Genomic DNA, 21,376 nt, shown 5'->3' with positions numbered 1-21,376 from the left:
GGCTAATGCGACAGCAGAGGAAAATAATGAATGCTGGAGGGGATGTGGCAAAGTCAGGACATTAATGCATTGCTGGTAGAGTTGTGAACTGATCCAACCATTCTGGAGGGCAATTTGGAACTATGCCCAAAGGGCGATAAAAGACTGTCTGCCCTTTGATCCAGCCATAGCACTGCTGGGTTTGTACACTAAAGAGATAATAAGGAAAAAGACACGTACAAAAATATTTATAGCTGCACTCTTTGTGGTGGCAAAGAATTGTAAAATGAGGGGATGACCTTCAATTGGGGAATGGCTGAACAAATTGTGGTATATGTTGGTGATGGAATACTATTATGCTAGAAGGAATAATAAAGTGGAGGAATTCCATGTGAACTGGAATAACCTCCAGGAACTGATACAGAGTGAGAGGAGCAGAAGCAGGAGAACATTGTACAGAGAGACTGATGCACTGTGGTACAATCAAATGTAATGGACTTCTCCATTTGTTGCAATGCAGTGATCCAGAACAACTTGGAGGAATCTATGAGAAAAAACATTATCCACATTCAGAGGAAAAATTGGGGGAGTAGAAACACAGAAGAAAAACAAAGGCTTGATTATATGGGTCAAAGGAGATATGATTGGGGATGTAGACTCTGAATGATCATCCTAGTGCAAACACCAACAACATGGAAATAGGTTCTGATCAAAGACACATGAAAAACCCAGTGGAATTGCGTGTCAGCTATGGGAAGGGTAGGGGGAAGGAAGGGAGGAATAGAATATGATTTTTGTAACCAAGGAATAATGTTTAAAACCAAATAAAAAAAGAAATTAAAAAAAAGAAATAGTTAATGATAATTTTGAAGGATGAATTCTAAATGTTTAAAGATGGAAAAAAAGGTATAAAATAATTATCAAAAATAATAAAATTATGTGAAATCAAAGGGTACTGCCATGAGTATTTACAGTATCATCTTTATAATATCTGATCTAGAAATATAGGAATCTTTCTTGGATATAGAAATGAAATGAGAACAGGCAGGCTATCATAAGCAATTTTTATAGTAGACCACTTGTTTGAAAGATTAAGAAAATATGATGTTCTATTGCACTTTGCCTTGAATATCATAAAACAGTTTGCCCACTAGACTAAAACACCACCTTGAAACATCTTCCAAATGGATCTCATCTGTCACACCTGGAACAGTCTACATGAGTATACAAATAAATACAGACTTATACAAAAAAGCTACCCCAAGTTCATGATACTCAATTTAAGGGTTGCAAATGTTTTTTCTGGGTCAGCCAGAGATGTAATTTGTTCAAACTAGAATCCCAATAAAAATATCAAATTAAAAAATTTAATAAACTACTTCCTGCTCCCCATATATGTAAGAAATATTCCCTCCTCAATGCATATACCATCAATGAGGAGAGTAGCTACATGTAGGAATCACTAATACATTAGCAGGCACATGCAGTCAATTCATGTAACAAAGGCGACTCTAGGCAGGAGAAATTCATATCTCTGACACCAAAAGATCACTGTTATTATTTGATATGAAAACACTGATTCTGCTGTCCCTGACACATGCTTGCTCCATTGTTCTCTTGGCATTCTCTGGGCCTAGTTCTATTGATAACAGATATTCTTGTCATAGATTCTGCTTTATCAGTCTTATCTGGCCTGATGGTAGCTATAGACTCCTATATTGTGTCTGCTTTGCAAATTGTTTCACAGCTTCAGGTGTTATCACTTCTGTGCCACATTTATTCATTCTAGTCTTCATATTTCTTTAATAATAGTGTCTCATTCTGTATTTTGAAATCCCTTGCTATGAATACGGGAGATAGGGGAATAGAGAAAGTCTGTGAACCAGGCACTAAACTGGTTGAGAAAAGAGGTTCAGAGTCCTTGTGCTTTCCTAGATGATATTAGAAAAGGTTTTGAAGTAGTATTTGAATTTAGGTCAGTGAGTCGTCAGTTCACTAGAATTTAGTAAATGTCTGCTTTATGCAGGCAATGGATATAGCCTGAGAAGATAAGGAAAGGCACAAAATTGTCCTTGGTATCAAAGAATTCAAAGTAACATGCAAATAAATACACATTATTAAGACATGAAAAGGATAATTTGCCATCTCAGAGAAAAGATGCCAATATTAAAGAAAATCGGGAAAGGCTTTTTGCAAAAGGTGAAACTTCAGCTTTACACACAAAGGAAGTCAGTGAAGCTGGGATGTGGTGAAGAGGAGGGAGAACATTCTAAGCCTGAGGGACAGCCAGTGAAAATGCTTAGTTAGACTATTAAGTCTCTTGGAGGAGGAACAATAAAGAGGCACACATGATTGTATAAGAGAATACATGGATGAGAGTAAAGTATTAAAAACTTAGAAAGTTTGGAAAGGAAAGGAACCTGCATAAGCAGTCTGCACACATTAACAAATATTACAGAATTTTATTTTTACAAATGTAAGGGGACAGCTAAGTGGCTTAGTGGATAGAGCAGCAGGCCTGGGATCTGGAGGACCAGGGGTCAAATATGGCCCCACACATTTCCTAGCTGTGTTACCCTGGGCCAGTCAGTTAATCCAAATTGCTTAACTCCTTCCACATGTCTGCCTTTGAACCAGTACTTATTATTAATTCTAAGAAAGAATAGGGGTTTAAAAAATTGGATAATAAAACATGGAGTATTAGGGCTATGAAATGTTAAAGGGTTTAAAATAAAGCTTCCAGTTAGTAAGGGATATTCTCTAAGAAGAATTTTGGGGAGGACATGGATAGTACTCAACCAGATTAAGAAAGCATAAATAGATTATGACCCACAATATAGGAAGAAAGGCCAATAATATTTTTAAAAATAGATTAATTGGAACACATGGATATTAAATTATTTCTGGGACTAGTGTGACAGAGGCTAGCACATAAGAAAAGTGCCAGGCTGAAGAGTTTGTAGAACTGATCTCCTCATCAAGGGAGGGGCACTAGGAGACTGGAATCTTGAGAATCAGAAGATTCTGGTTGATGGAGGAGTTGGTCTCTCAGTTGGGAGAAGCCAAAGAGAGAAGGTTGAATAAGACTTTCTCCTGAGGGTTACCCACTTTTTTCCTGTTTGAGACCGAAAATCCTTCCACCCCAATATTTCCCAAATGAAAAGATTCACTGAGGAGAAACCTGATAAAAGGCATTTTTGAATCTCTGTCAGACTTTGTCTCAGCTTCTGTTGCCTTGGGTCTGAACTATGGCCAAGGGCCCAAACCCAGGGTCAGCCAACCTGACTTTCTCTCAGAGGGCTCAGGATGCCAAATCCCAAGTTCCCCCCAAACTCAAGGAGGGAAGGGAAAGGGTTTAGATAGAGACAGGGACCCCTTTTTTCCCAATTTCCTTTCCCATTCTTTCCCTGCCAGTTATTCCTTTGTATTATCCTGATTGAGTTGACATTAAAATAATTATCTTGGACTTCCGGGTAATCATGGCTGCAATCTAGATGCCACACGCTTCCTCTCCCCGGCACCGAACGAAACAGACTACATCAAAGGAGCATAAAAATCACCTTTGGAGGAACAGAAGGACACCACAGTACTCCCCAGTACTCCACAGAGGCGAAGGTACATGGGGTTTGAGCATTTCCACACTATAATAAGAAGGAGGAAAAGCTTGCACAGGAACGTGAACTGAGCCTCCCTCCCCGCCTCACCTCCCCCACCAAACCAGAGTGAGCTACCTGAGCTCATATCATTTCTATATAATTCCAACACAGCTCCGCAGCAAGAACTGGAAAGAGAAATCCCATTCAAAATCACCTTAGACAAAATAAAATACCTAGGAATCTACCTCCCGAGACAAACACAGGATCTATATGAACACAACTACAAAACACTTTCCACACAACTAAAACTAGACTTGAACAATTGGAAGAACATTAACTGCTCATGGGTAGGACGAGCCAATATAATAAAAATGACCATCCTACCCAAACTCATCTATCTATTTAGTGCCATACCCATGGAAGTTGCGAAAATTGTTTTTACTGATTTAGAAAAAAAACTATAACAAAGTTCATTTGGAAGAACAAAAGATCAAGGATATCCAGGGAAATAATGAAAAAAAAATACAAAGGAAGGGGACTTGCAGTCCCAGATCTTAAACTATATTATAAATCAGAGGTCATCAAAACAATTTGGTACTGGCTAAGAGACAGAAAGGAGGATCAGTGGAATAGACTTGGGGCAAGCAACCTCAGCAAGACAGTATATGACAAACCCAAAGATCCCAGCTTTTGGGACAAAAATCCACTATTTCATAAAAACTGCTGGGAAAACTGGAGGACACTGTGGGAAAGATTAGGTTTAGATCAACACCTCACACCCTACACCAAGATAAATTCAAAATGGGTGAATGACTTGAACATAAAGAAGGAAACTATAAGAAAATTAGGCGAACACAGAATAATATACATGTCAGACCTTTGGGAAGGGAAAGACTTCAAAACCAAGCAAGAATTAGAGTTACAAAATGCAAAATAAATAATCTGGAATACATCAAATTAAAACGTTTTTGTACAAACAAAACCAATGTAACCAAAATCAGAAGGGTAGCAACAAATTGGGAAACAATCTTCATAAAAACCTCTGACAAAGGTTTAATTACTCAAATTTACAAAGAGCTAAATCAATTGTACAAAAAATCAAGCCATTCTCCAATTGACAAATGGGCAAGGGACATGAACAGGCAGTTCTCAGATAAAGAAATCAAAACTATTAATAAGCACATGGAAAAGTGCTCTACATCTCTTATAATCAGAGAGATGCAAATCAAAACAACTCTGAGGTATCACCTCACACCTAGCAGATTGGCTAACATGACAGCTATGGAAAGTAATGAATGCTGGAGGGGATGTGGCAAAGTGGGGACATTAATTCATTGCTGGTGGAGTTGTGAATTGATCCAACCATTCTGGAGGGCAATTTGGAACTATGCCCAAAGGGTGATAAAAGACTGTCTGCCCTTTGATCCAGCCATAGCACTGCTGGGGTTGTACCCCAAAGAGATACTAAGGAAAAAGACTTGTACAAGAATATTCATAGCTGCACTCTTTGTGGTGGCCAAAAATTGGAAAACGAGGGGATGCCCATTAATTGGGGAATGGCTGAACAAACTGTGGTATATGTTGGTGATGGAATAGTATTGTGCTAAAAGGAATAATAAAGTGGAGGAATTCCATGGAGACTGGAACAACCTCCAGGAAGTGATGCAGAGCGAAAGGAGAAGAACCAGGAAAACATTGTACACAGAGACTGATACATTGTGGTACAATCGAAGGTGATGGACTTCTCCATTAGTGTTAATGCAATGTCCCTGAACAATCTGCAGGGATCTAAAAAATACTATCCCCAAGCAGAGGATAAACTGTGGTAGTAAAAACACCAATGAAAAGCAACTGCTTGACTACAGGGGTTGAAGGAATATGACTGAGGAGAGACTCTAAATGAACACTTCAATGCAAATACCAACAACAGGGAAATGAGTTTGAGTCAAGAACACATGTGATAACCAGTGGAATCGTGCATCGGCTATGGGAGAGGGAAAGGTGGTGGGAGGGGGGGAGGGGAGGAAAAGAAAATGATCTTTGTTTCCAGTGAATAATGTTTCGAAATGACCAAATAAAATAATGTTTAAAATTAAAAAAATAATTATATTTTCCCCAAGTTGTGAATCAATTGTGAGTGAATAGGTCAAGGGGAGACCCCTTGGTCTTGAGTAGTGGAGGGGGGTCAAGTGGGACAAAAGCAAATCTGGGAGAGCAGCTATAGTTAAGGAGGGAAAGCAGAAGGGGGAAAATCTTCAAATCCCCTCTCCTCTGTCTGAGCCAACCCTGAACATCAGCTGCCTCCCCTGAACCCCAGTGTTAGAAAGGAGGCCTCCTCTCTTTTCCTCTCTTTCTATTCTAAAAGACTGAACCCCTTGAGTTCACTAGGTCCACCATATTGTACATTGCCGGGTCTTAAATATTGTTTGCTGCATTGAATAATAGAATAGATCCTGCTTATAAGGCAGAAAGAGGAGTGGTTGGACCAGGTGCCCTCTAAGCTGTCTTACTTCTCTTAAAGATTCTGTGATTTTGTACTCCAAAAAATGTGGTATATTAGAGCAATCACATTCCTTGTAATACAAGAAAAGGAAATTATTTCTGTTTTTGCAGAGGCTGAATACCTTTATTCAGATTCTGTTAATTTCTACTGAGGACTAAAATAAGTTTTAATTATTCAAAGCAAGATATTTAATAAAATGGCCATTTAATTCCTGATGGTGAATTGGGTGTACGGATGTTCAAATGTTCCATATGTTTGTACGAAACTATGTCTCTGCCAAATTCAATTTGGAGGAAATTGACAATGCCGATGCAATTCTTTCACTTTATAACAACGTCCCATTAGATCCTGAACTTCAGCGTCCAGAGAGTAATGATGCATATCAAATATGATCATAGAGGCAAAGAAGCTTCACAGCATAGTTTAGAGGGGACCTGAATGGCTTTGAACTTTGTCCATCAGAATGAGCTGTAGATCTACAATGAATTCCCATAGCCTCTACTTGAGCAAACTGCTGCATTTTCCTGCAATAATATGTCATCATTAACCATATGTCTCCTTCCTCCTATACTTTTTTTTTCCAGCAATACACCATCATTAATTTTTAGTACTATTTCCTGAAGACAGTTGGCTTCACTCCAAGCTTAATGAGTTTGAGATTCGTGAAGTGCAATAATTGTAGGGGGAAGAATGTAAATGCAATAAAATGGGACTTTGGCAATTGTTTAATATTGTTTAATAATACCTAGGCATAGTTAGAGCTAACAGCATCACTTCCGTTGGAGGTGTGATCATCAATGCTTCAAAGATTTCTTGTAAAAATCATTCATCATCTCTCATTCATTTTTGAAGAACGTCAAGACTAGAATTAGTTGGTTCAAGTAGAGTATGCCATTACAACCAATGAATTCCTTTCAGTGAAGAGCATTTCATAGAGACAAAGGGATATGCCTTTGCCATCAAATCATCACATATTTATGATAATCGGCTGTGTTTCCAACACTTGGTAGACTGCCTTTTGAGAGGTTCCTCAGAAGCATTTGGATGGTGGTTGGGTGATCAATGACCAAAGATGCCATAGTAGGGTATATTTAATGATGTGGCCCATTGGACCAGATGCTCTATTAAAGGACTTTTTAAAGTATGTCAATCCCCTGGGACAGGGCAAAAAATAAAAAAAAGACATTACCCCTTTCCCACAAATTAAGCCACCCAAAAATGAAACACTATGATAGACTCATATAACTTGAATGAGGAGCATTTTACAGATGAGGTAGCAGAGTATAGAGTACTGGATTTGGAGCCAGAGGACCTAGACTGAAATCCTCATGTTATTAATACTATTCTAATCTTAGATAGTTATTTAAACTCTCTGACACCTAGGTAGAATCATGAAGATCTGAATTCAAATCCAGCCTAAAATACTTATTATCTATGCAACCCTGAGAAAGGTACTTAACCTGTGTCTATCAGTCTATTCAACTGTATAATGGGGATAATAATAGCACCTATCTCGCCAGAGTTGTTGTGAGGACCAAATGATATGAAGACTATAAAGTGCTTAGCTCTGTATCTGGTACCTGGCAGCCAAGAAAGACCTCTTCCCTTCTCCTTTCCCTTAGGCTCACTCTACATGGATCCCCTCCAATTAAGAGGAGGGATAGCTTTTATGTAATTTCCAGACATATCTATGATTCTATGATCTCATGATCCTAAATAATAAGGCAAAGAATCCTCAAATGATTTGCGTGAAGTCTTCCAGACAAAATCAAGATCAAGTGTCATACTTCAGCCCTTTTGACTTTGAGTTAACTGTCTTTCTGTCTTTCTTTGCTTCTTCTTCAGGAAAATAAAGGAAAGGCTTTTCTAAGACCACATCCTTAGAGCTGGCTGAAAACAATGTCATGATACTGGGATAGTCATAGGATGGGAAGGTAAAGGGTCACTACAACAAAAATTAAGAACCATAAAAGTTAATGCACAGAGGCTGAAAATAAAATATTTTAAATGCCTCATGAATTTGAATTATTTTAATCATAGAACTAATCTAGGCCCAGTATTTACTGTAGCCCATGCCTATAAAGTAAAAGACTAATTAACCTTTCTTTGTACTGCAAAAAGTCATCATGATCTGGCAAATGGTAAGTGATTAATAAGTGCTTGGTGATTTGGCCAGAATTTCTTATCAACCCTATGTATGAGGCAGAGAACATGCCTTTATTACTATTTAAGAGCTGAAGAAACTGAGAGTTAGGGACATGAAGAAGTTTCACAATAGGAAGATCTTGGTTTTCTACCTTCAGTTTTGGGATTCTTTCTGCCAGGACACATTTGTACTACTAGTAGGAGAAAAATATGTACCATATCTTTAGAATTCAGAATTCTAGACCAATACAACAAGTATTGATTAAGAGCTCAGGATATAACAGGAAGCCATGGAATAAAGGGAAGATGACCCATAATGTCCCCTGAAGCCATTGTGGACTTAGAATAGACCTTTGTGGTTCTAGAGTAGGTTAGAAGTTGAGGGAGAAGTGAAAAGGAAACATAATGACCAGGTACCCTCATCATACAGAGTTTTCTTTTGGGTACTCAATTATTACCATGTGTTTAGGGTAGAGTCATCTCTAGGGGGCAAACAGTATGCATAGTGAAGCATTTAAGAGTTAAGAGAAAGGAGAGAAGACATTTCCACATGGAGTGATCAAGGACAAATTCCTGGAGGTAAGCTTTTGAAAAATGACACTATCCACTTTGAGACTGCTTTTTAAGTTTAGATTGTCATTTTTGTTCACAGCTCTAGCTTTAAGGTAAAAACATCCACAAAATTAGCTAATTCTTTATTCTTTTGAACTCAAGAGAGACTAAAGAATTTCTATTAGATTTCTGAAGGAGGAGAGAGGAGTATGTCCATTTAAGAAGTAGCTAATCTGGAAGCAGAGGGCTGAAGAAACAAACTTTCTTTTTCTATATCAATCAGTTATAATCTCTTTCTCATCTTTTATAATATTTTTCTCTACATTTTTATATAAAAGAAATTATAAAATTATTTTAAAAAATGTTTAATTTCCAAATTTCCTTTTCCTTCTCCACCCTTCCAAAATCTGATCATAGATTTTACACATGCAATCATGTAAACATTTTTCCATATTAGTCCTTTTGTGGACCAGCTTCATCATCTTAACCCTAAGATAATTAACTGGGCTGCTCAGACAAGTTTTCAGCTTTTTTCATATCTTTGACATTGGACTGTTGGGGCTTCATGTTGAGATATTCATTCAAAGAAAGTTATTTCTGAATATTCTCTTTACTCTTTAAACCCAACATCACATTCTTCCTATTTTGAAATTAGCTGGTAGCAAACACTAAGGCTAGAGTAAAGAAGACCTGAGTTCAAATATATCCTCAGTTCTTACTATCTGTGTGAACTTGGGCTAGTTATAATCTCTGAGTACATCCATTTTCTCAACTATTAAATAGATATAATAATAGCACTTATCTCCCAGAAGTGTTGTGAGGACCAATTGAGTTATTAGTTCTAAAGTACTTAGCAAAGGTCCTGACACATAGTAGTCTTTTAAGAAGTACTTTTTTTTCTATTCCCCATGGAGAAAAAGCTTAATTTCATTTATTCAAATTGTTGGCTTAGGACATGAAAAAGATAAAAAAAAAAACAGACATAGACTACAACCTGAAAGAGAATCAATCCTTCTGAGAAAGGAATGATTTGGAAAAATTATTTCATGAAGAAGGAGAGAGCATTAACAAATAGTGAATTAAAGGAAGGCTTCTTATAGAGGTGTGATATGAGTAGAGACCTGAAGAATCTAGGGATTTAAAGAAGTATAGGTAAAGGAGAGGAGTTCATTGTATGTATAATGCAAAGGAAAGAAGACAACAAGTAGATCAATTTTGCTAAATGAAAGCATGGGGAGGGTAATAACATGTGATGTATCTGGAATTCCAGACAAGATCCAGTTGGGGCAAAATTTTCAATGCCATCCTGAAGAGACTGCTAGAGTAAAGGAGCTTAAAAAGAGTAATGATGTGTTCAAATTTATGCTTTAGGAAGACTATGATGACAGCTATGTGAACAATGGAAGTATTAAATGAAACAGAAAGCAAAATTAGGAATATGTTGTAAAACTACAAAATTATCATTTTTCAAATGATAATTGAGGATGATATTATGGTGGTAGCTGAAAGGGTCAAGAAAAGGGGATAGATATGAAAGTATTTTGGAGTGACCATCAATAAGACTTGAAAATGGAGGGGATGAGAGATTGGAAAGAGTTAAAGATGACTTTCTATTTGCCCTTTTCAGTGAAGTAGAGAAATTTGAAGGACTGAATTTATATGGGGAAGATAAGGAATTCTATTTTATACCCCTTTAGTTTGAGAATCCTAAAGATCAATTTGGAGAAGTCCAATAGGAAAGCATTGAGGTGGGGATAGGAAGATACAAGTGATATATAAAAGTCTGGATGTCATCTGTTTATATTTGAGAACTAACCATGTGGGAGATTATGAAATAATGAAGGGTAAGAATATAGAGATAGAAGAAAAATAATCCCAGGGTAGAACCCAAGGAGATATCTGTCATAAGAAGGATGTGCAGGATAACAGATTATCAAAAGAGGCTGAAGAACATAGTTGGAGAGGTAAGAAGTCATTAAGGGGGGGGGAGGTTGGAACATCATAGAAATCAAAGAAAGTAAGAATATTCAGGAAGAGAGGCCAGTGAACAACATTAAACCCTGAAGAGAATTCAATAAGAATGAAGCTTAAGGAAAAAAGGACCACAGGACTTAGCAGTTAAGCAATTATTTACAAATTTAAAGTGGATAGTTTTAGTTCTAGCAGTTTTTGGAAACCATTTAAGAATGAGTTGAGAAATTAAGTAAAACTAATGTATATAACCTTGAATTTTTCTAGTAGTCTGGCTGGATCGTGAAAAAGAGATATAGAATTGAATGACTTTTTTATATTTGGGAAAGATTTGGATGCATTTATAAATAAGGAAGGATCTAATAGATAACAATACAGGAAAAATAGAGAGAGTAACAATTATAAGTTTGACTCTCAGAAAAACATAGAAGGTAGTATTTAATATTATACTTTGCTAGCTTTAACAATTAGAGAAGAAAAAGAAAATGAAGGAACTAAGGTAGACAATAAAGAAACTAAATCACCACTCTTTGCAGGTGGTATGATGCTATACTTAGAGGACCCTAGAAAATAGACTAAAAAAAAAAAACTAGTTGAAATAACTAATAATGTTAGCAATGTTACAGGATACAAAATAAGCCCACATAAAATATCAGTATTTCTATATATTTTCAGCAACTAGAGTTAGAAAGAAAAACTCAATTTAAAATCACTCTAGGCAATATAAAATGCTTGGGAATCTATTTGCCAAGACAAATTAAGGAATTATATGAACACAATTAAAAAACACTTTTCACAGATCTTAACAATTGGAAAAACATTAATTGCTCATTGATAGGCTGAGTTAATATAATAAAAATGAAAATCCTACCTACATTAATTTATTTATTCAGTGCAATACCAATCAAACTACCAAAAAACTAATTTATAAAACTAGAAAAAGCATTAACAAAATTCATCTGGAAGAACAAAAGGTCAAGAATTACAAGGGGACTAATTAAAAAAAATGTGTAGGATGGTGGCATGGCAGTACCAGATCTTAAACTTTATTATAAAGCAGTAATTAACAAAACAAACTGGTAGTGACTGAGAAAAAGAAGGATGGATCAGTGGAATAGAGTACGAGTAAATGACTTCAGAAATCTAGTGTTTGATAAACCCAAAGATTATTATTTGAAAAAAAGACTCCTTGGAAAATTAGAAAACAGAATGGCAAAAAAGTAGGTTTAGATGAGTATTTCACATCTTTTACCAAGATAAGGTCAACATGTATTTATGATTTAAACATAGAGTGATATTATAATTTAGGGGAACATAGAATAGTTAACCTGTCAGATATATGGAGAAGGGAAGAATTTATCACCAAACAAGAAATAGAGAACTTTACAAGATGTAAAATGAATAATTTTAATCTTAAATTAAACATTTTTGCACAAATAAAACCTTGCAACCAAGATTAGAAGAGAAACAACAAACTGAGGGAAAGGATTATAACCAATTTTTTCTGATAAAGGTCTACTTTCTCATATATATAAAGAAGTAAGTCAAATTTATAATAAGCCAAAAATTCCCCAATTGATAAATAGTCAAAATATATGAATAGGCAATTTTCAGATAAAGAAATCAAAGCTATCAATCATTATATGAAAATGTTCCAAATCACTCTTAATTAGAGAAATGTTAGTGAAGAAAATTTTGAGGTGATACCTTATACCTATCAGATTGACCATTATGACAGTAAAGGAAAATGACAAATGTTAGAGGGGATAGGGCAAAATTGGGACACTAATTCATTTCTGGTGGAGTTGTGAACTAATTCAACCATTCTGGAGGGCATTTTTGGAATTATGCTTAAAAAGCTATAAAAGAATCTCTTGATTCAGTAATGTTATCCCTGGGTCTGTATCCCAAAGAGATAATAAAAAATGAGAAAGCATTTGTTTGTACAAAAATATTTTTGATGCTCTTTTTGTGGTGGCAAAGAATTGGATACTTAAAAGATAAAATTGGGGAATGGCTGAACAAATTGTGGTATATGAGAGTGATGGAATTGTGCCGTAAAGAATGATGAACAGAAAGTTTTCAGAAAGAGCTGTAAAGATCTATGTGATGCAGAGTGAAACAAGCAGAACCAGCAGAATATTCTACACAGTAATTGCAATATTGTGGAATGATTAAATGTGATAGACTTTGCTATTTACTGTAATGCAATGATCCAGGACAATTCTGAGGGACTTATAAAAAAGAATACTAGCTGCCTCCAGAAAAAGAACTGTTGGAGTAGAAATATATCACCTATTTATTTGGGTGTATGTTTTGGGGTTTTGGTTTTATAAGATAGTTTGCTTACAAAAAAATGAGTAATATGGAAATATGTTTTGTGTTATGTTATACATGTATAACCCAGACTGAATTGTTGGTCAGCTACAGAAGTGGTGAGGGAGATAATGTGGATGATAAGACTTTGGAAAACTTATGGAAATTTATTTTTAAAATAAAGTAAAATATCCTCAGACATTAAAGATAAAAATATCAGAAGACTATGGGATGAAAGAAAAATGTGTCAATGTGGCATCATGATATGCAGAAACAAAGAAAAGGGGTAATTTAAATACAGAATGTAATTAATGATTCTAATATGATAAGAGATGAAAATCTTACTAACCTGTTTTGGTTAGAATTTATCTAGAACGTTGGGATCATTTTTAGTTGGTACATTTTTAGGGGAAAAGGTTTGGATAAGATGATAGCTTCCATTTAAAGATGACTTAGAGAGTCAAGATTATTTGATATCAGTATGAAAATAACTGGATTTGTTATTGCCCTGTGTTATATGCAGGAGGTTAACCAAACAAAGGCAAAGGATAATTACCTTCAAATATTTGAAAAGCTGTCAGGTGAAAGAGGAATTAAATTCATTGACATTAGCCTCAAAATGGCAGAATTAGAATCAACGATCTGAGCATAGAGGGGAGACAATTGCTTCTAAAAAATAGGGGAAAAAACCTTAAATAATTAGAGCTTTGTAAAAGGTGGACAAATTTCCTAGAAAGATAGTCTATTGAACATGGCTGTATTGGAGCAGAGGCTGAGTGATACTTGTTAGAAATGTAGGAGGAATTTCCCCATTTGGTGGAAATTTAAGTAAAATGACCTGGGAAATCTTTTTCAACTGAGATTCTATGATTCCAGGAGAACATCTTGATTTTCCCCTAACAATGTAGGGGTTAGTAAAAATATCTAGTACAGAGTCCATAGATAACAAGGCAACATCACCACCTAGTGGTCACATAACCTGAATTAGTCAAGCATTACATATTTCTACAGCTTACTAGGGATGTGCAACCTTCTAATAACTAGGGCACTGTGTCCCAATTTCCGGTTGGATATGGTTCTTGCCTTCAAGAAGAAGTCAATCTAATACACTCAAATAATATATGAACAAAAATCCAATGTACATATTGTAAGAGTGAAATTAATATCCAATGCTTCAAGTATTAATTTTTTAAAGTTTATCATCTGATACAATATGCACTGACTATGTTCTATCTAGGAATGGAACAGGGAGGGTGACTCAGATACTGTGCTTGGTTAGAAAGAAAGTAGATGGTTTTACACAGATTTTCTGAAGGAGACAGATCTGGAACAACATTTTTAAATTGAATCATAAAATTTAATTATATATATATTAATTTTATATGAGGAGTCTCAAAGTGTTTCTAATCCTTCTTGTACATGAGTAGCCAGTAGAATATACCATTCACCATTCCTAATACAAAGTTGTCCAGCTCCTACTTGATTGCATTCACTGATGGGGAACTAACTATCTGATTAGGCAAAACTCACTTTACTTTGGAATGGTCTATGATAGAATAAAAATCTTAAGTTATTTCCAGAGATCCTCATCATCCTGAATTTGGTGAAAGGAGCATCAAAAAGAAATCAAAGCTATCAATAATCATATAAAATGTTCTAAATCACTCTTAATTTGAGAAATTTTAATGAAAATAACTCTGAGGTGATTCCTCACACCTATCAGATTGACCATTATGACAGTAAAGAAAAATGATGAATGTTGGAGGGCATGTGGCAAAACTGGGACATGAAAAGGCTTTTATTTTATATAAGTAGAGCAATTTTTGCAGCATGTTACCTGGAAGGAAAAGCTTAGCTAAATCACCTCAATAAAGGTGAAGATTGGAAAGAGTAAAGGATACCTTGAACATTGGTCATTTTCATGTGTGGTTTTAATTTTTTCTGGGAAATTGGAAGTATTGTACAGTAGGAAAAAGTTCATACCCAAAAACTTGAATTCTAGCTCTGAATGTTCAGTGATCTAGGATAAATCATTTAAATTTTCAAATGAATTAAATTATAACTAAATTTTCAAACCCTCAATTTATTCTTCTGTCAAATAAAAGTGTGAACTATTATATTTAAGGTTTCTACTCGTTTTTATAATTTATTTTAGATTTATATTGCACATCCAAGATTCTCTCTAGATCTAGTGCAATATATATTTAAACATCTCTAGAATCACCAAGTCTTTCCTGTCTGTGTTGATCACCTTTATAACAAATTGGGTGCAAAATTTCACATGAAAACTTTTCCTGGGGAAACAGAGAAAATGAGCAGTGATCCACTGGCATAGGAGAGTTTAGATTGGGCATTATTCAGAAGGACACCATATTTACATACTAAATACCCTACAAAAAACCCAAGTTTTTAGAAGTAATATTTCCCTACATAGTTCCCTCTGTTTTGTTGATTCCCCCATGCAATAGAGATCTTCCATAGTATCATGGAGTCTCAAAACATGCTTTTGAATTAATCTAAGTTTGCAATAATTTCCATTAATTCATTATCTAACTAAATTAAATGCAACATTTGTAGTATATTTAAAATATAAATATTATTTTAAAGTCTTTCCCCCTCTTCATTCCATTATAATTCTTAGAACCTTCCAAGGGTCAGCTTCAGTCTAATTAGAGTCCTGCTTTCTCTTAAAACCTTTATAATCAGCACATACACATCTCTCCTGACTATGAACTATTGCCAACACTACATTGCTTAGCACTTAGTTGTTCCCTAACTGGCTTATTGACTCTGGGCTCCTTTAAGATGCAGCCAGGTTTAATCTTTCTTCATAGCACTAAGTACTTTCATCAATTTATCAAGGACAAATGATTTCATTGGAGTAGTAACTCCCTACAGAATTGTAGATTAGAACTATTTATGACTTACTACATTAGTGTTAGAGTATTCACTAAGGTTCAAATAGGTTATTGTAGGTTTTTGATGAAAAAATATATATAATGTATCAGAGGTGGGATTTGAACTCAGGGCCTCCTGAATCTATTTTCAATACAATCTCTATTATATTATGTAAATATGTGTTGGGTTATACACATATAGCGCAATACATTCTCATTGATTGATTGTATATGCTTAATTACATTGCATTCAAGAGGAGGTGAAAGAAGAAAATAATTTTTTTGTAGATTCCCTAAATTTGGGACATATTAATGAATAAATGAACTATAACACTTTATGAAGGAAAGCAACATATTTCAGAAAATATCCCTGAAAGTTTTTACTAATATGAAAAATGACATCAGTGTTCTTCCACAATGGTCCTTCATGGTCCTTTCTAGTTACAAAATCTCAGGCTCCATATGCACCTTAAAATGGTGGCATTATTAATAATATTGACTTACCAAGAGAACATCAAAGGGGCTAGATAGTTATCCTGATTTTTTTCCATTTTGTTAGTTAAAATAAAATATGCTTTGTATGATTTTGTAAGTACATGATTGTCTTTTTAACCATTAATATGAAAATCATCTCATTCTACTAAATTAAGTCTTTATACTCCAATGTAAAGAGGTATTTGTAAAGGGGACTTTGTAGTGCAATGAAAAAATTCAAATAAAGGAAAAGAGGGAATTTCAAATAATTAGTGTTCATGTAATGATTTAAGATGGGCAAATCAATTTTAGAAATATTCACTATTTCATTTGTTCCTCACAACAACTCTAAGTAGAAGGAAACTTCATCATCCCCATTTTTCTGATGGAGAAGCCAAGGCTCTCTCATATTAAATGATTTCCTTAGGGTCATGGAGTTTAAGAATTCAGAGATATAATTTAAATCTAGGTCTTCCTAACAATAAATTCAGCACTATAATTCATCCAACCTCATTTATTACTGTGATGAATCCATGATTGCAGTTGTTTGAATCAGATTATCTGAAATTATTTCAACATAACACAGCCTTTCCTCTAAACTAATTGAATAAATTCCTTAAGATTAAAAAAAAATCCCCCTATCAGTCAAATTAGCAAAGCCAGAAGAAATAAATTATGTGAAAATCAGTTAGATTTTCATTTTATTTTTTATATTAATAACAAAATTCCACGTGAGTTTTCCAAAGTTATGTGATGAAAAATGTCTCCCTACCTTCTTCCCTCCACCCTCTCAGAGCTGGCAGGCAATTCAATCTGGATTATACATATCACACAACACATGTTTCTATACTAATTTTTGAAAGTGAATAATCTTATAAAACCAAAACACTAAAAAGTATACCCAAATAAACAAGTGATAAATCTTATGCTTCCATCTGCTTTCTTACTCCAACAGTTCTTTCTTTGGAGGTGGATAGCATTTTTTCATAAGTCCTCAGAATTATTCTGAATTACCATATTGCTGTTAGTAGCAAAGTCTGTCACATTTGATCGCCCCACAATATTGCTGTTACTGCATACAGTGTTATCCTAGTTCTGCTTATTTCACTCTGCAGCAGTTCACATAGGTCTTTATAGCTCTTTCTAAAATCATCTTGTTCATCATTCATCATACCACAATAGTACATGACAATGATATACCACAGTTTGTTCAACCATTCCCAAAATTAAGGGACATCATTTTAGTTTTCAATTCTTTACCAAACAAAGTGAGCAGCTATAAATATTTCTGGACAAACAGGTTATTTTCTATTTTTTTTAATCTTTTTGGGATACAGATCTAGCAGTGTTATTTTTGTATTCTTTAAAAGCCCTTAGGACATAATTCCAAATTACTCTCCAGAATGGTTGGATCAGTTCACAAATCAACCAGCAATACATTACTGTCCCAATCTTGCCACATCCCCTTTAATATTTATAATTTTCCATTACTGTCAACTGTCCCTATTTCTGAAATACAGAAGTTAAAATAAAAATTGAAAGTCTCCACCAATCATCTCCTAAAGAGATATCAAAAGGAAAATTTCTAGGAATATTATTGCCAAAGTCCAAAGGTTCCAGGTCAGGGAGAAAATATTGCAAACAACTAGAAAGAAACAAAAATTTCATGGAGCTGCAGTCAGGATTACATAAAATTTACCTGCTTTCTTATTGAATGGGTAGAGGATCTGGATTATAATATTCTTGAAAGCAAAGGAGCTATAATTACAACCAAGAATAGCCTATTCAACATAACTGAGTATATTCCTTTGGAGGGAAAAATGTAATTCATGCTATAGAGTACTTTTAAGCATTCATGATGCTTAAATAGCATCCAAAGCTAAATAAAATAGTTTGGCATACAAACAAAATAAATAATAATAAATAAATAAACAAACAAACAAACAAACAAACAAATAAATAAATAAATAGATAGATAGATAGATAGATAGATAAATAAATAAATAAATAAAAATAATAATAAATAGTCCAAAGCTAAATAAAATGTTTGGCATACTAACAAAAGACTAAAAAGAAGCATGAAAAATTAAATATGAAAGAGAAATCATGAGGGTTTTAATATTTTTAAAATGCTTCCTTCCCTTTACAGAAATATGCTATTTATATCTTAACACTTTATCATTATTAGAGCAATAACAATTATTCTAAATAGAGAGAATTCATGAATGTGAATAAATTATGGTAAGATGATTTAAAAATATGCAAGAGTTAGAAAGAAAGAGGTATATACTATGAGAAGAGATGGGGGAGATGTGTTATGGCAAAACTTTTCTTACATAAAAAGGCTTGAAAGAAAGAACTTTTATAGGGAGGGGGAAGTAGGAAGGACGTTGTGGCAGCCGTGGTTTAAACCTTGGGATTGGTTTCAAAGAGGAAGACTACATATACACAGTTAATTGTGTACAGAAATGTAGCATGCAATGGTGATCCAAGAAAAAGCAAAAATAAAAATAGACTAAATTAAAAGAGATAAACAGGAAAACCACATTTTCCTAAAAGATACAATGAAGCAGTGTCCAAAAATTTACAAGTTTCTCTGAAGCTTCATTTCTCAAATATATAGGGAACTAAGTCAAACTTATAAAATAATAGCCATTCCCCAATTTATAGTCAATGAAAATGAAAAGGCAATTTTAAGGATAAAAAAATCAGAGCTACCTATACTCATACAAAAAGGCTCCAAATTACTATTGAATAAATGGATAATTTTTAAAGAAATTCTGAAATTAAAAAACACCTATCAGAAATGACAAATGACAGAAGGAATGAGGGAAAATAGGTTCTCAAATAAACTATTGGTGGAGTTATGACCCAATCAATTAATTCTGGAAAACAATTGGGAACTATTCCCTACAAGCTATTAAAATGGCATACCATTTCACCCCTTAGTAGCACCATTCAGTCTGTAGCACAAAGAGATCAAAGAAAAAGAAAAAGAAAAGTACTTACATATACAAAAACATTTACAGCAACTCTTCTGTGATGACAAAAAATTGGAAATTGAGGGTATGTGAATCAATTAGGAAATGGCTAAACAAATTAGAATGGAATACAACTGAGCTATAAAAAAATGATGAGGGGATGGTTTGAGAAAAACAACAACATGGGAAAACCTATATGAACTTAAGAAAAGTGGAGTGAGAAGAACTAGAAGATCATTGCACACAGTAAGAGCAAAGATGATCAGGTATGAAAAGCTTGTCTATTATGATCAGTACAATGATTCAAGGCAATTCCATAAAACACACAATGAAAAAATGCTATCCAACTCTAGAGAGAAAGAAATGATGAATACTGGGTGCAAATTGAAATATACCTTTCTCACTTGCTTTTTAGTAGTTATTGTTTCTTTTTTTTTTGGAGTGATATGGCTAATATGAATATGTTTCACAATATTTCACACTTATAATTAATATTATTTTACTTCCCTTCCCGGTGAATGAGGAAGGGCTGGGAGGGAAAAAGAGAATTTAAAACCCAACATTTGAAAAATAAAATAATTTTTAAAATGAATTAATAATAAATTTATTATTTTAACATTTTTAATTATTATTTTTAAAATTGTGAGCCTTTTAAGCTATAAAGTTCTCAAGAGATGTCATTTAAACTCTTCCACCTTTGACTTTATGGGGTATTCAGGCCATGTAACCTTTGTGGAATAACTCAGGAGGACCCAGAAGGAAAATGAGAATTAATACAAATTTTCCTAAGTGAGCAAACTTATCAATGGGAAATTAAAAAGATGTTCATAATCAATAAGGGGTACATATTGAATTGTACATCTGCATAGATATATAGATATTTCTCAGCAATTAGGTGAGAATATCAGTAATTATTGAGAAACTCTTGCCATTAATCTATGACATAAAATGTACCCTTCCCCAAAGTCAATACATTGGTTAATTAATTCATATTGTGGTTATGACCTAATTGGCAAAGAAGAGTACTGGAAAGAATAAAATAAGACTGACTTAGAGCTAGGCTATCATTTAGAAGCTGTGTGACCATAACCAAATGACCGGAAATTAAATTTCTTTATTAAAGAAAATGAGGATTAAACCTAAGGATCCAGTGAGATAAATAATAACTGTAAAATTATTTTCTAGGAGTAAAATGTTAAACAAATGTAAATGAAAGTGGGTGTTTATGTGAATTTAACAGTACGGATTGAGTATAGAAGGTGAAATTTATAGATCTTCATTGCTTAGAGGCAATTCCAACTCTACAGTCTTTCTCATATTTATATGTGACTTCATACCTTACAAAATGTTTATTTATCAACCTTCAAAAATAAGGAGTGAAAATATAGTTATTTCCATTTTGAAGAAGATGGAAGTTGAGCCTCAGAGGGCTTAAGTGGCTTTCCAAGGTGGCAAATCTAGTTAATTAGTTAGCTAACCTTCCAACTTCATGTTCATCACTGAAACTGAGAGAAACTTTTTCCATTGAAATAACCTCCACCAGCCAAGCAGATGAACTTTTGAAATAGCTTTTAAAGTCAGTAGCTCCTATTTGCCCTTTGGAATATTGAAGGTCTAGTCATTATGTATAGAGCATTATTGAGAAAATTGTGCAATAGATTATCTCTGCTAATTCATGTGTGGATACAAACGTGTGTTATTTTATCAATATGATTGCATTTTGCTCTATAAGTTGATTTATTAATTTGCCCACTTAGTCTTTGAGAACTCTGAAGGACAAAGAGATAGTTATGTTAAATTAAAGATGCCAAAACAAGATGTTCTCTTTTTCTGAATGCAAAAGAGCATGACAATATTAGAACTGAAAATTTGAGAACAAAATAAGAAAAAGGTCCAAATCCTGCAGATTATGTCGCCTCCTGGTAAATATTTTAGGAAAATAACCATTAGAGGGACCACATT

The sequence above is a fragment of the Monodelphis domestica genome, chromosome 3 (genome assembly GCF_027887165.1).
Source record: "Monodelphis domestica isolate mMonDom1 chromosome 3, mMonDom1.pri, whole genome shotgun sequence".
Lineage (NCBI taxonomy): Eukaryota > Metazoa > Chordata > Mammalia > Didelphimorphia > Didelphidae > Monodelphis > Monodelphis domestica.
The sequence above is the reverse complement of the archived record's forward strand: the minus strand, read 5'-3'. Positions refer to the sequence as shown.